Raw genomic sequence first — 17,483 nt, 5'->3', positions numbered from 1 at the left:
TGGTTTGCCTAATTAAAACAGTTTCTTAGAGCATTTTACCGAGTATTAAATAGAAACCATTTACTAGGACATCTGGTCTAATAATTGTCTGCCTATCTACACAGTCCCCGTGACAACAATGCAAGATGCAGGGGGTTAGTAGTTCACAAGACACATCAACTGAACACACATAACACTGGAACTTGGCAAAATAAATAATTAAAGCATAAAGTAAATTTTATTTACTTAAAAAAATTAACTTTCAACATGTACTTGTAGAGAATGAAGAGGAATGGATTCAAGAACAGGGAAACACTGAGATTGTCCCTGACATTTCCAAAAATATTTTAGTTTTTTTGTTTACTTGCCGATTTGCTCATTGTAGGCTTTTGCTAGTTTTCAGGCTTAGAACAGTAGAACACATGAACATTTTTCATTTTTTCTTTTCTGTACTGTAATTTCAGTAATGCTTTTATCTGATGCCACAGCCAAGATGGCATCAAGATGACAGTTACAGAATCACAGAATCACAGAATTGAAGGGGTTAGAAGGGACCTCGAAAGATCATCGGGTCCAACCCCCCTGCCAAAGCAGGTTCCTTAAAGCAGGCTGCCCAGGTAGGCGTCCACACGGGCCTTGAATATCTCCAGAGAAGGAGACTCCACAACCTCCCTGGGCAGCCTGTTCCAGTGCTCTGTCACCCTCACCGTGAAGAAGTTCTTTTGCATGTTGGTGCAGAACTTCCTGTGCTCTATCTTGTGGCCATTACCCCTTGTCCTATCCCCACAAACCACTGAGAAGAGGTTGGCCAAATCCCTCTGTCTCCCACACCTCAGGTATTTATACACATTGATAAGATCCCCTCTCAGTCTTCTCTTCTCCAGGCTGAACAGACCCAGGTCTCTCAGCCTTTCTTCATAGGGAAGATGCTCCAGGCCCCGTATCATCTTTGTGGCCCTCCGCTGGACTCTTTCCAGGAGTTCCCTGTCTTTTTTGTACCGGGGAGCCCAGAACTGGACACAGTACTCCAGGTGAGGCCTGACCAGGGCGGAGTAGAGGGGGAGGATCACCTCCCTTGACCTGCTGGCTACACTCCTTTTAATGCACGCCAGGATCCCATTGGCCCTCTTGGCCACGAGGGCACACTGCTGGCTCATGGTCAACCTGTTGTCCACCAAGACCCCCAGGTCCTTCTCCTCAGAGCTCCTCTCCAGCAGGTCGTCCCCCAGCCTGTACTGGTACATCCGGTTGTTCCTTCCCAGGTGCAGGACTCCTACACTTGCTCTTATTAAACCTCATTTGGTTTCTTCCTGCCCATCTCTCCAGCCAGTCCAGGTCTCACTGAATGGCAGCACAGCCTTCTGGTGTGCCAGCCACTCCTCCCAGCTTTGTGTCATCGGCGTACTTGCTGAGGGCAGACACTATTCCCTCATCAAGGTCATCGATGAAGATGTTGAACAAGACCGGACCCAGCACCGACCCCTGGGGAATGCCGCTAGTCACAGGTCTCCACCTGGACTCTGCACCACCGATCACCACCCTCTGAGCTCGGCCAGTCAGCCAGTTCTCAACTCACCTAACTGTCCACTCCTCTATCCCACACTTTCTCAGCTTTGCTATCAGGATCTCATGGGAGACAGTATTGAAAGCCTTGCTAAAGTCAAGGTAGATGACATCCACTGCTCTCCCCCCGTCTACCCAGCTGGTGATGCCATCATAGAAGGCAATGAGGTTGATCGAGCATGACTTCCCCTTGGTGAATCCATGCTGACTACTCCTCATAACCTTCTTCTCTTCCAATTGCTTGGAGATGACATCCAGAACAAGCTGTTCCAACACCTTTCCAGGGACAGAGGTGAGACTGACTGGCCTGTAGTTTCCCGGATCCTCCTTCTTGCCCTTCTTGAAGACCGGAGTGACATTGGCTATCCTCCAATCTTCAAGCACCTCTCCTGTTCTCCATGACCTTTCAAAGATGATAGAGAGCGTTTCGGCGATCACCTCTGCCAACTCCCTTAGCACACGTGGATGCATCCCATCGGGACCCATGGATTTGTGTGCATTGAGCCCACTCAGACACTCCCGAACCACTCTCTCGTCAACCATGGGGAAGCCCTCCATTTCCCAGCCCCTTTCTCCTCCCGCCAGGGTTGAGGAGTCCCAGGGGGAGTCCTTGAAGCAAAGACTGAAGCAAAGAAAGCATTCAGTATCTCCGCCTTCTTGGCGTGTCCCGTTACCAGGACACCCCCACCTCGTTCAGCAAGGGACCCACATTATCCCTAGTCTTCCTTTTACTGTTTACATACTTAAAAAAAACCCTTCTTATTATCTTTTATCTCTTTTGCAAGCCTCATCTCTAGGTGGGCTTTAGCCTTCCTCGTCGCGTCCCTGCAGGCCCTGACAACACTTCTATACTCCTCCCAAGAGGACAGGCCCTTTTTCCACATTTCATTGACCTTCCACTTCCTTTTGATCTTATCGATGAGCTCCTTGCTCATCCACGCAGGTTTCCTGCCCCCCTTCCCTGATTTCGTACTCTTAGGGATGCACCGATCCTGAGCTTGGAAGAAGTGCTGTTTAAATGTAGCCCAGCTCTCACAAGCACTCTTGCCTTCTAGCAACCTAGCCCATGAGATACTCCCAAGCAGGTCCTGGAAGAGGTCGAAGTTGGCTCTTTGAAAGTCCAGGGTAGCAATCCTGCTACTAGTCTTACTTCTTCCACCAAGTTCCATCTTGAACTCCACCATCTAATGGTCACTGCATCCCAAGCTTCCCCCAACCCTTACATCCCTAACAAGCCCATCCCTGTTGGTAAGGACAAGGTCCAGAAGCACCCCCCGCCTTGTCTGCTCCTCCACCACCTGCGTCAGAAAATTATCTTCAACGCCTTGTAGGAACCGTTTAGACTGCACATGCCTGGCCAAGTTGCTTACCCAACAGATGTCTGGATAATTGAAGTCCCCCATGAGAACCAGCGCCCATGATCGTGAGGCTACTACCAGCTGCTTGTATAAGGCCTCATCGACCTCCTCCTTCTGATCTGGTGACCTGTAGTACACCCCCACAACAGCCCACATACAACAACCCACATACCAGCCCACCCCCTAATTCTCACCCACAAGCTCTCCACTTGTCCTTCACCCTCCCCCAGGTGTAGCTGGGTACACTCTAATTGCTCCCTCACATAAAGGGCAACACCACCCCCTCGCTTCCCCAGCCTGTCTTTCCTAAAAAGAACATAGCCCTCCATGACAGCGTTCCAGTCATGCGAGCTGTCCCACCATGTCTCTATGATTGCAACGAGATCGGGGCCCTGAGACCGAACACAGATCTTGAGCTCATCCTGTTTATTTCCCATGCTCCACGCATTGGTATACAGGCACTTTAGGGAAGCAGCAGGCTCAGTTACCCCTGGAGAGATGCAAGAAGAAGATTCCGGACAGAGTATTGGTACCATTACCTTCTCTGAGGAGCCCTCAGACAATCCTATGGGACAACTCAAAGGTTTTTCCCTAGTATCTTCAACAGTGACAGCAGTGACAACTTCCCCCAGCCCTTCTCTGTCACTTTTAGCTCCCCTCCCTTCCCACATCAAACCTAGTTTAAAGCCCTGGCAATCAGCCCAGAAAGCTTGCTCCCCAACACACTTGTGCCCCACTTGCTGAGTTGGAGTTGGTCAGCAGCCCACATACCCGGCTTCTCAAAGGACTGCCCAGGATTGAAATACCCAGATCCTTGGTCCAGACACCACCCCCTCAGCCAGTCATTTACCTGTCCCGTTCTCCTCCTTCTTTCTGGGTCCCAGTCACCCAGCGGGAGGACAGAGGAGAACACTACCTGCACCCCCGATCCATTCAACATCCTTCCCAGGGATGCAAAGTCCTTTTTAATATTCCTCATTTTTCTAGTTGCAGCTTCCCAGGATCCAACCTGAATGACAACAAGAGGATAGTAGTCCTCCGGTTTAATGAGCTGCGGCAGAGCCTCCCTCACGTCTCCGACACGTGCCCCAGGAAGACAGCACACCTCTCTGGATAGGTTATCTGGGTAACAAATGGGAGCCTTAGTGCCCTTCAGCAAGGAGTCTCCTATCACTAAGACTCTCTGTTCTTTTTTTGTGGCACTGATTGTGATGCAGTGCCCCATCCGGCCCCAATCCCTATGCTCAGTACTTCCCCCGATCTTGACACACTTCTCAGGGTTGCGTCCCAGGTTCGGACTATTGTCCAGACCCTCAACCTCTTCCTTTTCCTGCCTGAGAGCCTCAAATCTATTACCCAGGGACACCATGGCGGTTGGTGGCACCATTGGTGTAGGAGGCAAATGTCTCTTTCTGCTTCGAGCTGTGACAAGGGTCCAGCCCCTTTTCTCTTGTGGGCGGTCAAGCCCTCTTTACTGCATGTGATCAGCTGGGTCAGCTTCTACCTCTTGCAGGGACTTAGGAGGGGGCTGCTGGGCATCAGCAGGGGCAGGTTGACACCTCCTATCTGTCACCCTCAGAGACTCCCAGGAGCCCCTCAGGCTGCCAATTTCTCGCTGCAGCCCAGCCACCTCCTCGAGGAGTTCCTTAAGCAGGGCACACCTGCACCCATGACAGCCCTCTCTTCCCTCAGGACCCAGGTGGGTCTCCAGATTCTGGAGCTCCCCGCAGTCACCTGTCTGGACTGCTACTTCCCCCCTCAGGGGATCCACCTGAGTGCCCACATGAATCCAGAGAGGCAGCATCTCCTCCGCTTGGGTTGCCGCCTCGGACCGGCCACTGCGACGGGTGCCCACCATGGTGAATTAATTCTAGATGTAACGAGGCAGAGTTCCCTGAGGAGAGGAGGGGCAGAGAAAGGGAGGTGGGAAAGGGGGGGGAGGATCCTCCTCACACTCCTCCTTGCCCCTCCTGAACTGCCCCGCCTAAACTGCCTGCGCTAACTGCCTAAGCCGGTCCTGTTAGCGCGTCCTGTTTGCGGCACTCCGTAGGGACTGCTTTTATAGCGTTGGATCACTGGAAATTACTTTGTACACATTAGCACATTGTTAGGAATAGTGGTAGTCACTGCAAATTGGAACTTGAAGTGCATGTCAAAGTAAACAGGCAGTGAGCCATGCTGAGTAAATCTCAGAGGTGGCAGCGGCACTGCTACACCTTTTCTCTTACTCACTTTGGTGAGCACCTCTGTCTGGTGCCAAAAAAGACTTATTCAAGACATTGTGTAACGTAATCCATGTGCAATGGCTTTGTATACTTGGTTCTCAGCTGTTCTCCTTGCCCAACACTTTGACATATCATTACAGACATTGTTTTTGACCCAAGTGGCAAACACCAGTAACAGCTATAGTCAGGCATGCTTCAGGAAACCAGGAATCCACATTCATGGTATATTGCCTGTTGCGACCTAGTACATACCAGGCAAAGCAAAGATTTTAAATCAGTCTTAATACATTGAAATACTATCAGAACAACACTGTCATTCTTGATATCATGATGTAGATGTAAATCTGAACAGGTCTAAGCAGGAATTGGTTGGGGGAGTTATATCACAATGCATATAATTATATACTAATGAGCTTAAATAATCACATCATAGATTTTTGATATATTTTCATATACATATCATGGACTGTCAAAGACCCCATACGGCAGTCCCTTATAAACATCCTTAGGTTTCAGGGAATCTTGGATTTCTTGCTTCTTGGATTTCTTTCATGTGGACAGAGGAAAGCAAACCAGAATAATGCATTTATGGATAGTGACACCATCTCCCCCACAGCCTTCAAAGAAATTCTTCAGAAAGACTCTTTTCAAGAACACTGAACTCCAGCTTGCTGCATTTCAGGAGGATTAAACATGGAGCTCCTTCATGGTGCTCAGCCTTTATGCTGAGCCCCAGGTATGACTCCTTCTTCCCTTTGAAATTAAAATGTTAATTTAAAACTGAAATATGCCAGAAAGTGTTTACAAATTAGCATATTCCTGGATATATTGTTGACATAAAAAATACAGTAAATTACATTTAACTTTCTTACAGTATGACTGTCCTGCCAACAAAGATTTTCATTTCAAAAATACTTCGTCACACATATTCATAAGGAGAAAAAAAAAAAGTGATTTAAAGCACTGCCTTGACCATGTTAATACATACTGAAGTTAGTTCAACATCTGAGATATAAAAATGGTATCAAAAGTGATACATATACATACTAAATTCACCACTGTTGCAGCACACTAGTGATCTCTAGGACTGTGCCATGAACATCAGATATTTACAGTGTCCTGACAAGGTTGTTTGAACACACTCCCAGTGCATCCTGCTAGGTTACAATATGTTGGTCACAGATGACCTATATCCATTAGCTTGGAGAACAACTGCATTACGAATCACATGTAAACATTAAATTTATTGTTAATTACTCTGCCTTTGCAGGATACAGTTTAAGTGTATATGCCCATAGCTCCCTCTGCTGGATAAACCACACAGAAAATAAGAAGTACCTCTTTACAACTGAAGAAGCTAATCCAAATAATAATAATAAAGAAACATATAGGAGGAAAATGAAAAAACAAAAAGAAAAAGAAAAAAAAAAGAAGGATTTTAGAATAATATATTGTATTCTTTATCATAACAAACTCATATTTATCAATCTTTTTCCAAAAATATTTACTTTTCATGACTGTTTTACATTAAAAGTATGATTTCAGACAAAAAAATGTGAACAAAAACCTCATGTACATTGATGTCAGAAATAGTCTTTCTCTTAATTGTTCTTTATTAGTGGATAGCAGAGGTATCAAATAAGCTGTTAAAAGAGGACAGAACAGATTGGAATTAGAATATAAAATGTATGAATGGATTTTAGAAATAAAATATTGACATGAAGTAGCTCAGATGAGTAAAGAGGTGCTTTACTATGTGGCCAATATTCATAGGGCATGGACAGTAGAGCAATGGTTAAGCCCATAACAGTAGGCTAGAAATGTGAACTGATAACAAACAAACAAAACAAACAAAACAAAACAAAAAAACAAGCAAAAAAAATAAACATTTCTCCTGCATACCATATTTTTGACATTTTAATAAAATGGCTCATGGAAATAAAAGGTGTCATGAGGAGTAAAAGGGAGAGCTTTTAGGTTTTCAAATCAAACAGAAAAGTTTCTTTTAGGCAAAGTTTGTTTAGTTTATAGGTTAAACAAATAGATCAATATAATCCAAAAGACACTTTGGTTGAAAAATTGTTTTCAAGTAAAAAATGAGCTATTTTTACTTAGTGGATATAAGGACAGATATAAGCAACATGGTAAGGCTCAGAACAATTTCATCTGAAGGCAACACCTTCACATTCTTAACATTAAATGTGGGGAGCTGAAGAGGTAAACAGAATTAAAATAAATACAGGCACATTTAAATGGCTTAAATAAAAGGAGATATTGACTGGATATTCCACGATAGGTAAATAAAAATCATTAACTAATGGGATAAGAACAAAGGGGACAAAATCCATCTCCTGAATTCAGCTAAGGAAGATAAATTAGTAATATAAATTAGTTCCAACTGCAACACTGCTTTCTCATTAGGAACATAATTTCTTAAGAGTGTTAATAGCTGAAGGATCTAAGCAGATGGACCAAAATTTCCACTTCATATAAGCCCTGAGAAATAGGATATTTCTTTTGTGGTTTTGATTGGCTAAGCCTATGTAATTTATCAAGCAAGGAAACCATCCTCATCAGTAGTATCTACACATAATTTTCACAGAAGAAGAAAAGAAAGTGCTCTGGAGTACAGACTTAAAGGCCTATCTTTATGGTCTCAGGTTTCTATTTAATTTAGATCTTTGCAGTTTCATATTTCTATAAGTTACTTTATTTTTATTTTGTAGATCCGAGTTCTCCACATTAGAATGTAATTCTATGCATTCGGGACAGAAAGAGCTAGTTAGAAAGAATATGAGATTAAATCTTTGAATTTTCATATTTCATTTCTTATTTTAATTACAACAATAATATAGACATCCCTTTTTTCTCACAGAAAATATGAAAAAAAAAAAAGTACATCTAGACTTTCTCAAAGAGAAGTGCCATCAAGTAATTTACAGTGAAACTAAGACATTCATTAACTTTTTAAGGGCTGCTGTGCAGACAAAAACTAATAAAAATACAGAACATAAGAAGCATAATTTAACAGTGAAATAGAACTCTTTAGAAAAGCTGAAAATGAAATGAGAACTGCTCCATAAGCAACATGAAAATATTGCATGATGATGGATAAAGATGACATTTACAAGGTTCGGTAATGCAAAATGGTAAAGTTTACAGGAAATTAATCTAATATGGTAGACATATCATTTCTCACAGGGGCTGGATCATAATTCAACTGTCTTCACCTGACAAGGTCAAAATTTACCACAGCATACACTAGAAAACTGTAAGTTGAAGAGGCTTCATCACTTCTTAAATCAGTTCTGCATAATTTCAGACATAGAAATTTAATTCTGTGGCAACCAGAGGATTTATCCCTGCTATATGAAAAGAAAACTCTCCAAAACTTTTGATTAAAATATAATGAAGAGAAAAAAAAAGGAAAAAAAAAAAAGTCCTATCTGCTTAAAATGCTTGTTCATAATTAATTTGAATTATCATTATCAGCAAGCGAATACACAGTTTCCTAGGAATGATAACACACAAAGCAAAACCAGCCATTTCTTTCGGCATATTAGTTTTATTACACAATCAAGTTTCGTTCTGTTTAAGATGAAAATGGTTTGATCAGTTTCATAAATATAGAGCTGTTCTGTAGGGTATAGATTTAAAAAGCAGTGTATGACGCATATATAAAACCATTTCCAAATTAATTCATGTAGATAGTCATTATTACTGTTGTGGACTACACATATTTATTTGTTCTTCCTTCTTGTATCTAGACGTTGTCAAACTATTTCTACAGTTCTGCAATTATAAGAAGGATACTTTCTGGACTTCAAACTTTTATATCACTGCTTTAACATTTGTAAAAAAACACACAATAATAATATTGCATCTCCACATACTGCACATAGTAGAAGTTTAAGAAAAATCTAAGTACTTCTTTTACTGAAGACATGCAAGATCAAAAGATAATGGCATTTGTAAGAAAGTTGTATCTTTTTCACAGCTTTTAAAAATAATCAGTACAGCAGAAAATTGCACAGCAATGCATAGCAACTGCACAGCAATGCATAGCATTGAATTTAGAAGAAATGACATACAATTTTCCATTCTCCGACGTTCTTATAGAGTAATTATTAAATGTGCAGAATCATATTAAGCATGCATAAACCTATACAGATTCATCCTCATTAAATACTATAGGATTTCTTCATTAAAGAGGTAGTAAACTGGTATCTTATGAACCTGGATAGGTGCCTCTAATTAGTTTAAACTGAATTAAAAGAGTTTGAGGTCTGGAGGAATCATTGCAGACATCAGTTCTGACTTGCAGCATAAGAAATGCTCTGTTACTTAACAAAGTAATTTCTGTATCAAGCATTCTATTTCTGAACTAGTTTGGACCCAAGCCTTAACATCTACCTAAAGTATGCTAAAGTATATATCCCAACACTAAAAATCCAAGTCCAGGTAACATGTATTAGGCAGTAGCATAAAAGTTTTGCAGTAGCTCTAAACTGCAGTAATAATAATAGATTCTATTGGTCTGTATATAACGTACTGCTCAAAGTAGTGCTGTTATGGTTTATTATCGGTATTTCATTCTCAATAATTTCTGCTGGGTGAAAAAATAACAACATAACCTGCCTTGTAATTTTAGGTACATTGGCTTGTCATTTTGTTAGGAGAAATATGGAGCCTGAACTGAATGGCAAAGTTCTTCCATCTATTTTATGACAAGACTCATGAACCTTCTAGTCTGCCATAAAGCAGTGAAAATTAGACAATCAAGGAGAACCAAACAGTGCAGACACTCCATGAAAATCACCAAATCCTTTGAAACATTCACTAAAGCAGTATGAAACATGATATCAGGGTTTGTGATGATGAGCCATCGCACAGATTCCTGGTCACATCAGCACTGCAGTGCCTTCATTACTGACATTCTGAACTCAGGAGGCCATTCTGCTGGAGTCACATGCCATGCTTACTCAGACTTCCAGAGAATGAGCATTTTCATGATTAGTTACAAAGTTAAATTTTAACAGTGGGACACTGGTTTCCCCCCTCTAGAGTTATGATCGTACTCTACAAGGCTTCTAAGATGAATTATCTAACAGCCAAAAAGTCTGATGCAATGAAATATTTGATTTACCAGTTATCATCCTGGAATCCAAGCATATCTAGCTTCACAAAGTTGTTATTTTAGACAATGTACGTTAAATCACAGAAGCATCTGAAGCAGTGTAGCAGGTAACAGCTGCACACACACACCCTTGGTCAAATCCTATCTGCTATCTTTTCTACTGGGAATATAAACAAAAGAAAGAGATATTCATTCACAGCTCTGCAAGGAGTAACAAATCAGAGTATGTTCATCTTAATTGGAGGAGAAACATTTTCCCTGTGTTTTCCATCTCATGGGACAGAAAAGACAGTAATGATGCTAAAGGATATGGACGGGTTGACTCCTAACAATATGTTTGGTAGATAGAAAGCAGGCAGACATGGAAGAGAGTTTCCTACTGTTATTCCTGAATACCATATTGTAGATATATGTAAAGAAACAGGCAAAATGCTACTAGCAGGAAAGTGGAATGAAATCAAAAACCTATTCAATAGCTTAAGCAGCAAGAGAATGAGACAATTACCAGAAACACCCTAAGGTTCAACAGAAGCAGGCCTTCAAAAACAGAAACAAACAAACAAACAACAACAAAAAAAACACACCACCAAACAACAACAACAAGAATCAGTCTTGGGTTTAAGGGGGAGAGTTTCTTTTAAAAAGTTAACTTCTCTGTTTCTTGATATTATGACAACATTTAAATAAATGTTTTATCTGTAAATAAATGCATTTAATATGTCAAAGCTTTTCATTTTTAATATTCCAAGATAAACATGGTATCCTTCATATACTGAAATAATCTATCACAGTCTGTTGTCTCTCTGTGTAATAGAGGATGGCCTTGGTATATTGCCATTACACAGCTTATTAGAGATCATTCTTCTTACTACAAGAACAGCCTTCATTTCCTCAAATATAATAATGTAGGTACCAAACACCAACAGCATTTTTGACTACCTCAATTAATTTTAGTTTTCCTAATGCTGCCTGGGCAAACAAGGCCTGCATGTTCTTTGCACAGCCTGCAAGGAAAAACGAAACCTTGGCAAAAGCCATTCTTCCAACGCCTTTTTAAGAGTAGTCCCTTGCAGAGCAGGGTAAGTTACTTCACTGTAGTTTTAGCTTTTGAAGCTCAAGACTGAAGCATGACAATGAAATACAATAAGGGGATATGCTGGGTGAATGTTGAGAGAGTGCCTCCAACTAGCCCAGAAGCACGTCTGCAGTCAGAGTGCATGTCTTTGATTGCCTTGTTGATGTTCTGAAATTGATTTATATTGTTATAAAATAGACTTTAAAAGGCATCTTAAGAAATAGTTAAGTCAGTGATTTATGTCATACTATTATGCTTCAAAAGCAGTTCATAAAAAGCCAGCCATTTTAAAGATAGGTTGGTATGGATTTGCTACAAAACTGTATGATATCACAAAGTAACATCAATCTCGATGCTTTCTCTTTCTTTCCTTATTTTGAGAGGGCAGTTTAGAGGTAAGGAGCAGAGAAGTCGTAAGCAAACGTGCTTTTTCTGCTTTTTTTTCTGCTTTTTGACCATTCCTTATCAATTACATGCCATACTGTACTTGGGGTGGTCACAGCACAGTTTTTTTATTTAGCTCATTTGAGCTTTACTGTTTGATCACTGGTGTCTTAAAGTCTCTATAAGCTAGGTGTTTTTCATCTGCAAAAATTTCCTTTTAGGGATTTGGGAATCAAATCTAGAAAGGAGGCTCCTGCATTCTGATCTTTGTTCTCAGGACTGTTTTTGAACACTATCCAGTAAAATGTAAATGTACATTTCATAGAATCACAGAATGGTTTGGCTTGGAAGGGACCCTAAAGACAATCTACTTACAACCCCCCTGCCATGGGCAGGCATGCCACCCACTAGATCAGGTTGCCCAGGATCCCGTCCTACTTGTCCTTAAACAATTCCAGGGATGGAGCATCCACAACTTCTCTGGGCAACCTGTTCCAGTGCCTCATCACCCTCTTAGTAAAGAATTTCTTCTTTTTATCTAATCTAAATCACACCTCTTTTAGTTTAAAGTTGTTCCCCCTTGTCCTATTACTATCAGCCTGTGTAAAAAGTCACTCTCTATCTATTTTTTAAGCCCCCCTTAAATACTGGAAGGCCACAATGAGGTCTCCCCAGAGCCTTCTCTTCTCTAGGCTGAACATCCCCAGCTCTCTCAGCCTGTTTTCATAGGAGAGGTGCTCCAGCTCTCTGATCATCCTCATGGCCCTCCTCTGGACCTGCTCTAACAGGTCCTTGTCCTTCTTGTGTTGGATCCCCAGACCTGGGTGCAGTACTCCAGATGGGACTTCACAAGAGCAGAGTAAAGGTGGACAGTCACCTCCCTCGACCTGGTTGCCACTCCTCTGTTGATGCAGCCCAGGATGCAGCTGACCTTCTGAGCTGCAAGCATGCACTGCTGGCTCATGTCGAGCTTTTCATACACCAGAACCCCCAAGTCCTTCTCCGCAGGGCTGCTCTCAATGAGTTCTCCCAGTCTGTACTCATTTTGGGATTAGAATCTATTTAGAATTAAAATTATTGCAAAGGATTTTCAATAACACACATCTGATATTCAAAGATACCTAGAAGCAGCTGATCAGGTTATTTGATTTTGTCAGCCCTTCACCTCTTTCTTACACCTTAGTCTAATTTTTGCACTTTGTTTCTATCCTAACAGTCATAACCACCACCTGTGATTAAAAGTAGCAGCGGATTAATAAAAAGATGCATGATCGTTACTTTGCATTTTTTCTTTTGAGACAAATATTCAGCAAACATGCAGACTGTACTGTTTGGTTTTCATTTTTGGTTTATATTATTGAAATTAGTTATTTATGTAATCCATTGCCAAGTTACATATTTATTCAACTTTATAGCAGTGTGCTGCATAAGCACATAAGTTTATAGCTGGCATAAATGTCTTGAACACAAATTTGAAAGAATCAGAAAATGCACTAAAAAGAGAACAAAAATATTTTATTTGTGATACTAAAATATTATTTTATAATTATTTTAAATGAAATTCACACATTAACAGACAGTTTTCACAAGGTCTGTTTAATATCCTGGTCATACCTTCTTTACAGGAGTGCAAAGGAATGTGCAAAGATCTGTGGTTCACCAGTCCTGGTTGCTTAGCACCTGGGTGAAGTTCTCAAAGAGCACTGACTGCTGACCTCAACAGCTTTTTTGGAAGCCAATCTGCACAATTAGAACACCATGTTTCAGTAATGTAGTTGCTGTTGATGGCAGCAGTTTGTTTCTAACATATCTCTAGCAACTATTACAGTTCTCATATATTGATTCTGTGAGGTTTATTTTTATATTACTTTGTGCTAATATTTACTGTCAAGTTCGTAGCACAGCAAAATAGAAGCAAGGTGTCACAAAGAGATCAGATTTTTGAAGGCTCATGTTTCTTAAACAAATTACAATTTCTCGTATAACTAGCATGCATCTGTCTGTTGAAAAAATCATTTTTCTTAACCTCTTTCTAAAAGTCTGCCTGTTATTTCATAGATTTACTACAAATTGGAACTGAATTGCATAAAATGAATAAGTTTAGTCAAATTATATAAAATTATGTGCTAGGTAGCTTTCATATATTCTAAATATGGCAAACCTATTACATATATACTAATTGTATTTATATAGAACCTGCTGTTACTTCATAAGTGAAAGGGCAGCATTAAGGGTAAGAGATTGATACATCATGCAGCAGCATATTACTAAAAATATTCTCAGAGATCCAGAGGTTGCCTAGCTTAAGAAAGACTTGCCAGTATTGCTTGTGCTCTACAACCTTTTCTGTAAAGAAAGTCGGCCACAGACTCGTTAAGTGTGGCTCTACAAAAGTCTCTCTCAGGGCTGACACAATGAGCCTGACACTACTTCCACAAACAGCTCAAATGGTAAATTCTGCCATGGCTCAGGAAACAGAGACTTCCCAAAATAGGAAGAGAGAAGTGGTTGCAGAGAAATCTTCTGCCTGCCAAAGAAGTAATAAAAGATATTGAAGCTGTCATAGATGCACGGGTACATCATGGCTACTCCTTTTTGCCTCTGTTCATCCTATTGGAAAACCTATCCAACAGCAGAATTGATTTTGAAGCCAGAAAGCCCTGTTAAATCATGTAATATGACCTCTTCTAGCAATGCAGACAAAGACGCACATCCATCTATATTGAAGCCAGCAATGTGGATGTAGCTGAAAGGTAATTTTCCATTCTGATTTTGTAAAGATATTGAATTAATCATTTCTCTTGATAGTTTGTTAAAAAGTTTTATCACCTTTCCCATGGGTTATTTGTGCCTGCTTCTAAATTGGCTATAAGATCCAGGCAATGCTCTTGTTATGTCTTTCTTTGCTGAACCATTTTTTGATGTTATTTTTCACCAACCTAGAAATTTTCAAGAAGCAAATCTGTGCTCTTAGCCGATGAATTTCCAAGTCACTTTACTTTTTTGGCAGGTTGTAGTCAGTTAAAAAAAAAAGTTCTCCTGTTTTCCTTTACATTACAAGACTATGTTTACTTTGCCTCTGTTCGGTTTGTTCCATGAAAGACATACTAGGAAAATCATTTTGAAATAGACAAAAATCATTCCATAATTCAACAGAAAATTATTAGAAATAACACCTCTTCTATTTTAACATAAATATAAGACTTGCCCCTGGCAAAAAGAAAGCCAAGCCTGTATACAGGTTAATGGAAGACAGCAAAATTCTCAGCGTTTGTCCAAGCTGCAGATATAATCCTCAGATAAATTTCAGAACTAGAATAGCACAAGAAATTAGTTGGTTTATGGATTGATAAAGCAGAAACTTCACTGGGCTGCTAACACCTTTCCTCAGTTTGCAAAAAGCTGTGCTCCACTGCCATGCTCTATAGTAGGATGCACAGCCTTTGGGGACAGAAGAGCAGATCTCAATGTTTTCCAAATACAGCCAGCAATTTCAGGACAGTGAAACTACAGTCATTACTTCTACTCAAGATATGGCATTCATATCCATGGGTAAGTTATAATGAAATTTTCTCCTTAGAGAATATCTATCAATACTATGCTACATGAACAAATACTGCAAAAATATGCTTATATGTGTTCATTTGAATAAAAACTATGAATACAATTTGACAGTGTTCCAAAACTTTTCCATTTTTTTAAATATCTAAATAGATTCTTCTATTTATTTTGTCAGGAAAAAAAGAAAAAGAGAGAGAGAGAGCAATTGGTCTGTGCCTAGTTCACGGTTCTCTATGTGGCTAGCAGGAAACCTCATTTAACCTGTTATGAACAGAAGTAGAAGAAATAATGATATATTCACTGCAATCATGATACAAAGACACAGAACTTCAAAATAAAAATCAAAACAAATAGTTCATGAATAACCCATAGGCTGATATGTTTGCGTATAAATCTTCGGCAAATAAATTCCAAAACAAACATATTTATACAATCAGAATATTTTTAGTGAATAATGTATGAAGAGAAACATGGTAAAATTTGCAACCGTTATTCACTGCAAATAGCCCATCTCCCACATAGCATAGGAAACAGAACAATGTAAGATGAGACAGACAATAAGAAACAACTATTAGCTGCCAACTAGTAAAATGGCACATAGTCATGGTTTCCCCTCACTTCAAAGTTTGTGGGCACAGGCAAGCACTGAAAAGATGCCCCCGTGAAGTTTTGGACACTGTCTCACTCAGCAAAACATCTAGAAAAAATATCTGTAGGGAGAAGAAATTTAGATACGTATGACATCTGCAAAGGCAGCTAGTAAGCACGTGAAAATGTCAGCAGCTTTGACTGGCTTTTCACAAAAACTGATGGGCTGTGTACTTCAGATAAGCCCCCTACCTTTTCAGCTCCTTTGCTTCAGCTCCTTCATATTCATTCCTTTGCTTATCTCCCTGTGGTGGTTTTACCTTGCTGGGCAGCTGAACTCCACCGCAACTGCTACCTCAGTAGGTAGCAGAAGAAGAAAGTATGCTGGAAAAAAAAAAAAAAGAAAGGTCATGAGTTGAGGTAAGGATAAGGATAAGGAAAAGGAAAGGAAGAGTGGAAAAAAAAAAAAAAAGAAAGAAAGAAAAAAGCAAAGGCCTTGCAGAAGTACACAGAGAAAAAAAATAATAAAAAATTATGTCCCATCAATGAGTCATGTTTGGCTCAGGAAGCAGTGCCTGGGCCTCAATATGCATAGCGGTTGTTTGGGAGGACGGACGTCTTCATAACAAGAGACCCCTCCCTCTTCCCCTTTCCCACCTTTTATTGCTGAGTGTTACACCATGTGGTATGGAATATCCTTTTTGTTGGTTTGGGTCAGCCGCCCTGGTGATGTCCCCTCCCCATCTCTTGCCCACCCTCAGACTATAACTGTCCTTTGGAAAGACAGGATGCTTTGTCAATGACACTGCTTGTGTGGTTCACAGTTTCAGTCTAGGTGACGAGCTTTGATGTCACAGAGAGTATTTGCTAACACCAACAGTCAATCTATGTCTTGTGTCAAAAAGATGCTGCTGCACAATTTTCTTGAGAACATCTTTTCAATTTGTCATTTGCATACCTCTCAGCCACTTGCTAAATGTAGCTGATTATATAAAAAATCGCCCCTGGCAGTCTGCTAACAGGTGCTTTCAATAATCTGATCAAGCTAACTTTGTGAGGTAATGCTATGTGTTCACTCCCTGTTTGCAAGCATTTGGTGGCTGAGGACACTCAGCCTTCTATTACTGTTGATCAGATAAGCAACTGCACCACATATCAGTCAAATAACTGACACTGAGCTATGAAAAGGCATTCATAAAGACAATATCAAGGATATGATAACATTTGATTCATTGTCATCCCATCATTTTGCTCTAGTTCTCCTTTTGAAATATTTGGCCTGGTAATGATTGGTTAGCTCTGTCTGGTGTTTTATTAAAACTAGTTTTCCTTACATCACTGTGACTCTCTTGGACAAATTTGCCACTAACTGGAATGGCTGAATTGTTGAAATCATGGTAAAACAAGTTTTTGACCTTATAGGTACACATCAGCCAGTATCTTTGTTTTTTGAAATACAGCACCTGTATTTCATTTTAGGGCTTGTAAATTATAATTGCATTGAAGTGAGATCTGCGAAGTATTTGAATTGCAAAGTACTACTACAGGAGTATCATGACAAGGCTCATAATCAAGAGTTAGTAAGTGTTTTTAAGATCTTGTGTCTCTGTCAA

The 17,483-nt window shown here is 40.3% G+C and overlaps 1 long non-coding RNA gene across 1 annotated transcript; it reads right to left on the bottom strand.

Moving 5' to 3' along the window:
• Positions 1-13,321: 13,321 nt before the first annotated feature.
• On the bottom strand, positions 13,322-16,902 carry LOC106035148 (uncharacterized). The gene is made up of 3 exons (XR_010830947.1): positions 16,528-16,902; positions 16,123-16,254; positions 13,322-13,461 (listed from the first exon to the last, which is right to left on the bottom strand). It is a non-coding gene; the product is annotated as an uncharacterized lncRNA (long non-coding RNA).
• Between the last annotated feature and the right edge of the window lie 581 nt (positions 16,903-17,483).

This window comes from Anser cygnoides, chromosome 4, assembly GCF_040182565.1.
Source record: "Anser cygnoides isolate HZ-2024a breed goose chromosome 4, Taihu_goose_T2T_genome, whole genome shotgun sequence".
Taxonomy (NCBI): domain Eukaryota; kingdom Metazoa; phylum Chordata; class Aves; order Anseriformes; family Anatidae; genus Anser; species Anser cygnoides.
Note: the sequence above shows the minus strand (reverse complement) of the source record. Positions and strands in the feature narration are given on the sequence as shown.